Raw genomic sequence first — 12,110 nt, 5'->3', positions numbered from 1 at the left:
ATATGGTGTTCAGCCTAACATGCTGGCTATCGGTTCGAATCCCACTGTGGTATGAATGCTTTGTGAGTGCTGCTAAGTGGCAATTTCGACACCCGCTGCGAGACCACCACCATTACTACTATGATGCTTATAAAAGGCCTAAAGTGTCGTTGAAAGTTCAGTTGTGTGGTTTAAAGGATAAGGTTTCCGGACTCAATAGTTCAGTCATTTTCAGTGATGCCCATTGGTTGAAAGAGCATGGGTTCGAATCCTTCTAGGGTGCGAAGAACCTTTATCAGGACTTTGCAAATGAAGGTGAGTTAGCCGGTGTGATAGGGAGGGAAGATTTTATCTCTGGGTAACTCGATTTTTTCATCCCACATAACAGCCGATCCGGCCCGAAGAGCACACATAATTTACAGACAGGTAGAGAAGCAGATAGGATTAACCGCCTTATCGTAAGCAGTAATACGGCTTTCTGCGATGTCAGGCTACTTGAGTGACAAGCTGTTGAGCCCAGCAAGAAAGAGAGATTGAATGGGTAAGGTTTCCGAATTTTCTAACCTCAAGTATGGTACTAATGATAATATGCTATAAGCTAACAGACATTCACAAATCAGATACACGTAAACGAAGTCATTCTCGAAATATACACATAAACTGTTCATTATCCAGTTATTATTATCACAAGAATAATGGAACCTACAATCGTTTTTGAAATTAAACAGGTTTTGGTTTGCTAATTTTGCTACTAAAATGGTTCATTTGAAACTACCGCCAAATTTTAATAAGCATGCATCCTAAACACAGTCTTTATAACATTTCATCAAAACGGGAATTAATATTTCATTTAATTGTCCACATAAAAATATACAATACTTTAGCAGTGCCCACATTATTATATGGCAGTGAAGTTTGGGCAATAAACAAAGAATAAAAACGAGTGAAATGAGATTTATGAAAAGAACTGCAAAATGCACATTATTAGATCAAAAAAGGAACGAAGACATTTTAAAAGAACTAAAAACAAAATCGATAGAAGAAAAAAGAAACAATTATAAACAAAATGGATAGAACGTGTAAACCGAATGGCCAACACCCGACATCTTAAACAAATACTCAAATATAAGCCAATTGGAAAGAGAAGGCAGGGTAGATCTCAAAAAAAGGATATTGGATGGATAATGAGACTGGAACAGACCAATATGGTCTACACCAGTAATTAGCGTTATGATGATGATGGGAATTAATATTTCATTTAGATTCGTTTTGTCAATAAATGCGATCCAATCATAGCGTTTTGAATTATCACTAGCACAGTGCTAGTGATAATTTCGGTGATAATAATCAGGTTTTAGTGGATGAATCTGATGTGGAGGATGATTTAATAGTCAAGGATACTTTGCTTGTTGGTATGTTAGACAAAGATTCAGGTTTAAAAAGTGCTGGAATGTCTTTATTAATAAAGGAAAAATTAATTTAGGAAAAATGACAAATTCTGAAGTGTTTCTTAGTGGGAACAAATAATCTAAAACGCATTATTTAAATAGGATAAATTTTTTTTTGGTATTTACATGTTAATGCAAAGTCGAGAGTTTAAAACGTAAAGTTTTTATTAATGTAATAACCAGATTTGATAACGAGGGAAACCATGAGTAAAGTAATGGCAGCTAACTGGATTTTAAGTAGGTTATGCTATGCACGACTCTTATTGGGGGGGGGGTAAAAGTTGTAACAGTATTTATGGCAAGAACGTGTACAAACATGCCAACGAAACTACAACCAAACAGTCTACAACGCGCTTTTATTTGTTCGTAACACGGTTCCACCTTTCATTATTTGTAACCTACCAACTGTTCGTTTTACCCAGAATATAATAAATGTCATATATTATTCCCGTCTTTATTTATCTTCTGCAAACAATGATTCGAATAATTATAAGATATTCGTCCGATTTTTTTTTCTTCCTGCAAATTAAAAGTTCTCTCATTTATTTCTGGCTGTGCTTGGCATTCTTTACATTTATGCAAATCCTAATAATAAAAACATGAAAATAATGTTGAAAATATCATTTATTTTGGTGAAAACTAATAGGTTATATTGCATTCTATATATATTCTGCTGTTACAATGACTGTTAACCTAAATACATCAATGATGAAGATGTCACTGGTAGTATTTCTTTGCTTTCAGTAATAAAACTTAACATCCAGTTGATAAATATTTCCCTTAGTGTGGAAATATTAGCTACTGTTTCTTCCAAATGACACTGAATGCCAAATTAATGTAACGTCAATGGGTACAAAGTTGAATAGAAACATTTCTGCTTTTATAGATACAGTCTACCAAAATTGGCAATGGTTTTACAATCGCAAAACTAATAAAAAAAGAAAGACAGAAAAGGAAACCATAACATTACATAACTCACTTCAAATGAACCGAAAAAACCAAATCTGAAAAGGTACTGGTGTTTGGTTCTAGCTGGCCGCGTTTTTTTTATTTTAATTTTTAAAGAGTTTTTGGATGTTTCTTGTTTGTGTTGGGGGTGGTGATTTGTTAGTTTCACTGACTCACTTTGTTCTCTGGGGGCTGTCAGACCCTTGAGAGCGGTCCCCAGCTCAAAAGCACCGACTAAAAAAAAACAAAACAAAACGCTCCCGCCATCTCAAACACACACCCGGTCTGTTCCATCTAAAAATAATAATAAAAATAAATAAATAAAATCCTGCCACCTCTAAAAGATACGTCTCCACTCACACACGCCATCCTCAGACCACATTAATCGCACAAAAAAAATTAATAGCAATTCCTAAGATAACACGAACAGACTTAAAATAACAAAAACAATCATCACAATAAAAACAATATTCCGACCAAGTTACTTTAAGAAATTCCACTAAAAAAAGCTTTTAAAACAAATAACCGCCAAATTTCCGACTAAAATAAAATAAAAATAAAAAAAAAAAAACCCGAAGTTTTTCTTCTTTTGTACGGTGACCCATAATGGTTCCTAATCTTCCGCTCAGCGGCAGGAGATTTACCAGTCGGGTAAATGTTTTAAAGATAACATTAAGAGCAAACTTAATTTCTCTTACAAAAAAAAAAAAAATAAAATAAAATAAATTATTTCTAAGCGTCCCAATAGCACATTGCAAGAACGACAGGACATTGAATCTTCCGATCGCAAAAAAATCGAGTTCGATTCCCATTTGCAAGCCCAATCATTATTGAATTTTTCACATGAAGGTAAATAGCTAATCTCAAGCGGAAGTAGCAGGCCTTTTCTTTCCGGAAACGTTTTTCATCTCACCTACAGATAAATCATCCAGAGAACATACTTCAGGACTAAAATACTAATTAGTATTCAGTAGATGGTAGTAGTGGCACATGTGTAAGTAGAGTAAAGGGTGGATTGTGTGGAGTAGAGTGCCCTTCCGAGATGAGTCCTTGGTGGAGTCATAACAATAATATAATTTTCTTCATCGTCACTTTAATATGAGGCTGGGGTCTGTCTCGGTCAAGTATCTTTGGCTTCGTAGAAACCTGATTAATGATTTGATAGGGCAGTTTATCCTGTCTGTTTGCTTGTATTCTCGAGCTGGTTTATCGCTCTTGCAGAACGAAATACACATTTACCTCCGTATGAGACCAGCTAACTTATTTTCAGTTGAAAAGCCCTTTATAATTATTCTTCACACTTTACATACGATTCAAACTCATTGCTGCTATTTACCAACTGAGCCACTGAGATTCCAGAATTATTTTCTTTAACCAAATAGGCAGTTCGCTTAAATTAAACTGCTTTTTCGAAAGTTTTGACTAACCGTATTAAAATAAATTTTGATACTCGTATGTGTATTATTAATGGTTGTGTTTGATATAGTTAAGACATTTTCACTCTTACCGTTGAGAAATACAATGAATAACAAATTTCATATGCATTTAATACAAGTCGAATAAAATTTGAAAATGACTGTTTGTCAAATTAGCGAAAGCAAGGTATAACGAGCCACTTCTTAAAAACGTTACATTTTATTCGTTTAATTTAATAATAATAACTTGTTTTAAATGTGTTATTCGTCTTGATTAAATTAAGTTAATGGAATTAGTCTTATAGATCTAAGGGTGCTTTCAACATAAAAGCTTGGCTTATGTAATTATATCAAATATTACAATAAGAGCACATGAATTAGAAGCTCAGAGACAATATGATGTCTTATGGCAGCGCTTCCCAAACTGTAGGCTATGGCCCCCTTGGGGACCGTTAGTTTTGTTAAGGGGGACCGTGAAATAATAAAAACAAATTTAAAATGTTTTAAGATTAATTAAGATATTATCTATCTATATAAAAATATAAGATAATATGCCATGTCAAATATGCATGTAAGATGTTAAAATGTAATATTTGCATTTGAGTTTCAATATTCGCTGCGTATGTTTTGTATTGAATATAAATACAATAAATATTATAATAATATATGTCTGTATTACGATTTTTTTTTCGATGGGGGCCGTGAAATATTTTAATTGTTCTAAAGGGGGCCTTTACATCCATAAGTTTGGAAAGCACTGTCTTATAGAACAAAAAATATTTTCAAATACGGTGTTCTTTTCTTGGAATTGCTGTAATAATATTGTTGGTTAAGGAGCCATCCTATTCTATATATGGACTCTTTTCCCGTTTGTCATACTGTTATTGTTAATAATCGATATGATTATTATTATGCGAACACCTCCTGGTGTCAAAACTCATCGAGGGAAGCAATAGCAAGCTGCATTCTAACAAAGATAAAATGTGCTCTTATATCATATCTCATCTTAACCAAATTCAATATTTGTGCACTCACCTCATTCGGCAAAAACATTTCACTAATCAACCACTCTTCTCTCATGCCAGACTCTTTTATGCACCCTACCTTTTATACAATTTAAGTGGAGGTGGGGTAATATCCTGAGTGTCTACTGGTAAGCTTCTCTTAGCAATTAACACACGTCTCGATCTTATTATGCCATCTGTTTACCATACTCTGCAAATGCAAATTACTTTCACTCAACCTGTCTTCACAGTTAGTATTCCACAAATCCGATACCGCTTTTCATCTAAAATCTCAGGCGATTACATCTGTGCACAGTTGTCTAGATATGATCTAGTCAAAGCCTTGTACAACAGAATTACCGCATCCTTCACCCTCTATTCAAAAAGAAACCGAACTTTTGATAGAAAATAAAACACAGGCCAATTATAATTATTCAAATCATTTATTTCAATCAATATACTCTCCCACAGCTTCGATACAGCGTTTGGCACGGTCAATTAATTCGTTAAATGAGGTTTTTTATATCGGTTTTTGGGATACTGTTGAGGGTCGTGGTTACTGCGGCTTGAACGTTTTCATTGGTGTCATATCGCTTTCCTTTCATCGGCAAATGAAGTCAGGGAAAGAAAGAAGTCACAGAGTGCTAAATCAGGTGAATACAGCAAGTGATCCAACACACAAACTTGGTTTTTGCTCAAAAACTGTCTCACAATGTTCGAACGATGAGATGGTGCATTATTGTGCAAAAGTGACCAGCTGCCTGCATCACGATATTCATGCCGTACGCGACGAATTCTCGCTATCAGTCGCTTCAAAACTTCGAGATAAAACTCACCATTGACCGTTTGGCCAGGCGGAATGAATTCTTTGTGTATAATGCCCTTCGAATCGTAGAAACAAATCAGCATTATCTTTATTTTTGACTTCTCCAAGCGACTCTTTTTCCGGATGCCCCTCTTCTGGTGGTCTCCACTCAGCACTCTAGCGCTTTGTTTCTCATACTCAAAACAAAACGACGTTTCGTCACCAGTAACGATTGTTTCAAGGAAGTTTGAGCCCTTACGAGCGGTTTTTTAATGAGGTCATTGCAGTGTTCAATTCGATACATTTTTTTGGTCGTCGATCAACTTGTGGGGAATAAATCGCGAATTGAATTTACTAGGACCCAAACTCTCTCGGTCAAAATGTTGTGCACAGTTGATTTTGGAATCCCCAATTCATCTTCAATCTCACGGACGATTTCGGTTTTCTTTGATGAAATCACGCACTTTTTGGATCTTAACTTCGCTCAGTCCAGTTTTTGGACGGCTTGGCTTTTCGTCGTCCTCAAGCGTCTCACGACCACTTTGAAATCGCTTAAACCACTCGTAAGCTTGTGTACGGGATAAACATTCATCACCGTATGCTTTTTGAAGTATTTGATGCGTTTCGGTAAAACGTTTACGAAGTTTAACACAAAAGTCAATCGCAGCTCTCTGTTTGAAACTCATTTTCCGCCCGTTCGTCAAAACACACTGTCACTCTTGGCACTATAATTCGGCTTCTAATGAAACAGATGTCATAAACAGTTGACACAACATTAATGAAGGTTGTCGCTTTCGACAACAAAAAGATACAACAAGTGGCGCAACTAGTTTCTTCTATTTTCGACAAGTTCGGTTTCTTTTTTGACAGAGGGTGCTTCTCTCTACTTGTAAATGTTGTTCTTAGCACACTGGCACTTCTTTGTGCTGTTTTTATCACTTTTCCAATATGTCCCTTGAACTTCAATTCTCTATCCACCAATATCTCGCGACCGATTGCTTCCTCCACCTCCTATAATACAACATCTCCAATGTGATATATGCATTACATTTCTGAGTTCCAAGGAGCCAAATCTTACATTTACTAGTGTTAAATTGACATCCTTATTTGTCTTTCCACATAACCAGATCGCTCTGAAACACCAATCTATCAGCATCATAATTTTGACCAATTTTGCATCATATGCACATAGCTGAATATCTACTTGCAAACTACTCTCAATATCATTAACAAACAAATTAAACAGCAGTGGTCCTAGGACAGAACCCTGTGGGACGCCACCGGTAACTCTCCTATACAATCTTTCGATATCTATTAAAGAACCAGTTTCTTATCCAATCAATCAACTCATTATTCAGACCCATTTGCTGTGACTCTTATACCAATTTATTAAGTCGTAGTTTGTCAAATGCTTTTGCAAAATTCAGAAATACACCGCATATGAATCTCCCCTATTCAGAACTGTAGTCACTGAAAAATTGCTTAATTACTTAAAAGTAATTAATTTTAAAACAAAACCTGCCTTTAACAAACCAGTTATCTATATAGTCCTTTCCTTACCTTCCCAATCCCGTATCCTATATTTAACCAATTCCGCCAAAACGTTAACAACCACTCAAGTAATGCAAACTTCTATAATTTGAAACATCTGTTTTGCTTCCACCTTTATGCAATGCAACAATCTTGTCCTCTTTCTACTCATTAAATTATTAATTGTTATTATTAATTTTAATAAATAATTAAATAATTATTTAATAATTTAAGTACTGATTAATAATTAAAAATAATTAATAATATCAAGAAAACACTTTATTTAAACTTGGGTGAACAATGATGTGAACGTAAATGTGGCCTAACTGTAATTAGTGTAAACTACACTAATCGATATCTTGAAAAAAAAAAAAAAATCAGCCCTACATGATATACATCCTTGCCATAAGCATCGCTTAAATTATACATAATTTTGGTAGTAAAATATTAAAAAAGAATAAGATTTATAGATAAACTGACTTCTTTACATCGCATCAGCTTTGTAATACAGTGTAGTTCTATTTTAGATTGATATGTCGTCTTTGTTATTCGATATACACTGCTTGGAAAGAAATCATTTCGCTGCGATGACTTCAGCAATCCTACCTAGCATACTTTCCACAAGCCTACGATAGCGATCAATTAGAATTTTTGACGATTCTTCCTATAGCCATATAATGAGGTTCTGGACTGTTGTGGGACGGATATCTCTTGACCTCAGATGTTCAGTAGGGTCGAAATTAGGGCTCTTCAGTCAAGTGTGGTGACGTTCATGTCCACAAACCACCCAGTTACAGTAGCAGCCTTGTGACACTGTGCATTGTCTTGCTGAAAGAGACAATGATCAGTTCCGCAGAAACGCCACAGAGTAGGAAGCATTGCATTGTCCACAATGTTTAGATACTTTCATTGTTCATGGTACCACAAACAGAGGTCCGAAGCCAAACCAGGAAAAACAGGACCATACCATCACACCGCCACCTCCGAATTTCATAGTTGGAGTTATGTACGCTGGTAAGAGACTTCCACCGGATATCCGCCCCACCCGTCCATCTGCTCAGTAGAGGGTGTAGCTCGATTTGTCGCTCCATAACACAGCTTTCCAATCTTTCACGTCCTTCTGTACACGATCCTTGCACCATGGAAGACAGCACTGCATGTTGGTTCGGGTAATGTGAGGATTGTATATTGCGATCCTATCATGGAAACTTATGTTGTGAACCTCGGTTCTGATTTTTTTTTTGCAGTTCGTGCTCCAGCCAGTGCCAGTAACTCCGAATTCAACGATCTGGCTTGAATGGCGGTTTTTACATATTATACTTCGTAGTACCCTGCAGTCACATTCGGTGAGTGTGATAGGTCATCCACTGCGGATAGCACTTGCAGTTGACTTCCTGCGCTTTAATCTCAGTATGGTATCACTGATTGTTGACCTAGGATGGTCCAATGTGTTAACAATTTGCCGAACAGATTGGCCTGCAACATGCAATCCTATCACAACGCCTCTTTCAAACTTCGCCAGTTCCATTCTTGCAGCCATTTCACCCTGACACGGTTGCACTGACTTGGGAGCATCATATTGCTCCAATTTATACTGGCTACAAACACGTGACTTGTTGCATGGCACGATGCGCCTTGCCCATGGGAGTGCCCGTTGAATTCTTTCCAAGCAGAGTACTTCTGGGAAGCGGGGCGATGATACTATGTCTAATATGCATGGGATGAGATAAACACGATTTCTCATTAAAGAACGGTTAAACTACTTTAATGAATTAAATGATTAATTCTCTTGATCGATTGAAATGATTTCTTCCAAGTAGCGCACTAATCTGATCTGATCTAACCACTAATTGCTTAGTAGGTAATTCGGCTCGTTTAAAAGTAATCATCCAGGTGAACAAATGTAAGATTCTAGTGCTGGTTTGTATAATAAATCCTATTTATACAATCCTAGGATTGTATAAATTCTAGTGCTGCTGTGATTTGAGATCCTTTTATGGTTTTTTATTTATTTATTTTTTTATTGTGATAATCGTATATAACGGATAAGATTAGTTGTTCCAAATTACAGCTTAAGCAACTAAGGTTTTAAGTGGAGTGTATTATCTTCTAATTATGTTTACCTGTTTTGGGGCATAAAGAAAGTTTCCGGGAGGAAAAATAAATAGGGTACCAATAAGAAAACTAATATAGTTTTCTTTTAAGGTCATCAATAAAGGCGTTTTCTCACAGCTAACTTTCAGATGCTAGATACATCCTTGAGGAATCCGTTACCGAGTTTCAATAGCTTGATGATTCAGCTTGTGGTGGGGTATTGGAGTTGGGTGTTACCTGTGGGATCGCCTTGTCAAAGCCTTCATTACCTGCGTTTGTTTGCAAGTCGAAAATGTGCTATCATGCATGGACAGGGGGTGTGAGAAGGAAGAACCTGTCTGTTATTTTTTGCTACCGCATGATATTACGCATAATAACAGACTTTGTTCGAAGGTCAGTGAGTTGGCTCTTTGTTGTGGGTAGTTAGTAGGTTGTATAATGTAAATAAAAATGTTTTATTTTTCTTCCCTTCTTTGTTCATTGGATGAATTCGAATTCTTTGCTAGCAAGTAATTTTACCTCCCCGTACGTTTTGATAAACTGGAATCTTATGAAATCCTGTAATTTCCAGCTGTTACTAAAGAAATAACTGTACCATAAAACGCTTTTCAATTAATATATTAACTCCTTGTTTTTCATTCTCATCATAATGCAATTAGTATAAAATTTTTTATTTTGAATGTCATGAGCACATCAGTTATGTTCATAACTGACCTGTAACGCAAAGCTGAAAGGAAAGCTGATTAGCGTTTACTAATAAGACTGCAAAAGTGTTTCTCTACAAATGGCATATTAATCTAAAATCATATGGGATATGATTTATTCAGTGCACAGAGATGATTCAAGACAATAAGTTCCAATGAATAAATGAAAAGAACGTAATGTATCTCATGGAAATTTTAAAAAATGGAACTGAACTTGGTTAAATTTCATGCATTCCTGTGACCCAAAATCCGACTGTAATTATGATATCATTCAGAGAGTATACAAATACATTAATCTTAATTAACAACATTATAACCTCAACAGAATGATCTACTTTTTCAGATGCCTCGGGCAAAAATAAATAATTATACCGGGACATTCGTTCTTAGCACCAAAAAATATTCAGCTTTCTTAATTGGAAACTTCGAGATGAGAAATGGTGGAATAATTTTTGAGCGAGTGAATAAAGCCTGTTCATTATTCTGATGCACTGGTTATCCTTCATTAGACTGAAAGTGTATGCATTAAATGGCACTTCCTTAATCTTTAAGTTTGTAATTGTGTGTTGGGCTCTTAGGTTCGTTTCGCAAAGTATATTAGCATCGCAAGATTGTTTTTTGAGCCGTCCATTTTATGGTATGACTGGGAGGATTTTATTGAGAATTTTTAAACTCTTACTACATGGCATCGAATTTAATAAAAATTTGGCATTTATGATGTCCTCTCCATTCAATTTCGGTTTAAGTTGGACCATCGAATTTCCAAAATTTAAGCAACACAGTTATATGCGCGAAAGGGGAAAAATGGTTTAAGTGCAGTTACTATGATAATGAATTATACCACTATACAAAAATAGTATTATTTAACGCGCATTTGTTATGTTTGGATGCGATCATTTCCTTATTTTATTAAATTAGTAAGACCTGTAGTATATACATCATAGTAAATAATATTTACAATACATACAACTGATTTTATGTATTACAAATTTTAGGTATTACAAATAGTAATACCCCTGAAGGGTATTACTATTTGTTATAATTATTTAATTTTATGAAATTTCTTCTGGCAATTTTATAGTCCTGAGAACCATCTGGTTTACATGTAAGTTCATTTCTGATTTCGTTTGACCAAATTTGTTTAAAAATTATTTTATATTGAAGTCATTTCTTATTACATTGGGTTTTCAATACTTATCTGTAATTACATAAGAATTATATTCTTAGTTACATTCAGTTTTGTACACTTATTCCATTTTTTACTATTATTAATAATATAAATTGTTAATCATTTTAGAACACTGCTGTTTAATTACACATCAGGAGTTCCTAAAGTTAAACTTCTAGAAACTGTATACCTAACTGACTTTGATTCTTTTTAGAGAGATTCTCTCTCTCTCTCCAGCTATCTAGATGATTGATTGGTTAGTTTGATGGGAAGTCAACTCATGAAGACTCCCATTTTTCTACATTGATCTCTTTCTAAAGGATAGAGTTCCTTACTGCCCCTTGAAAATATCTGTCAGGATATTTTCATTCCCTTTTCTTTCATACATATAGTCAAACCTGTTATGACCAAATAGTATGCATAATTATAATAATAATGATTATTTGTACCCTACTGAGCCTCTTCTCCTTTAATCAAAATAGTACATTTTCATTTATTATTGGAATCTGTGGCATCCATTGCTTCCCGAAATCCCAAATTTTTTCCTCTTATTCAGGGCCGCGCCAACCCGAGGGTGCAAGGGGTGCACCGCACCCGGTTGGCAACATTGATAGGGCGACATTTTATGTAGCTAATATCTAATTTGGATTATATAATGCAGTATTAGGGGCGACCGATAAAAGTTTGGACCCGGGCGACATATACCCTTGGCGTGCCCGTACCCTTATTTACAATAAATTACACAGTCCAACACAATTTTTGCTGACTTTTATATGAGACTTGTTTTTTACTAATTAGGGTGCGCTGATTTCAAATCTCAAACCCATTTTTCTCTATCACGTCAGGTTTTTCCTCTATGGCATTTTCTTTTTGCTAATTTGTAAGTTTTTGATAGTTTTAAGGCGGCAGTACTATTTAGAGGATCAAAAAAAAAATCGATTTTTAATATTATTTTCTGAAAGTGTATACTTTTAAAAATCTGTTCCTAACTTTTTATCAAGAAATTCGAAAAATT

General features: G+C 35.2%; 1 protein-coding gene across 5 annotated transcripts in view; it reads left to right on the top strand.

The window, feature by feature from the left end:
• Positions 1 to 12,110, top strand: part of LOC150101139 (uncharacterized) — a 916,744-nt gene that overhangs the window by 223,861 nt on the left and 680,773 nt on the right. The gene's annotated exons all lie outside the window — the stretch shown is intronic.

This window comes from Typopeltis vanoorti, chromosome 12 (assembly GCF_054136105.1).
Source record: "Typopeltis vanoorti isolate ZY-2024b chromosome 12, IOZ_Tvanoo_1.0, whole genome shotgun sequence".
Classification (NCBI taxonomy): Eukaryota; Metazoa; Arthropoda; class Arachnida; order Uropygi; family Thelyphonidae; genus Typopeltis; species Typopeltis vanoorti.
This window is presented reverse-complemented; position numbering and strand designations above follow the sequence as displayed.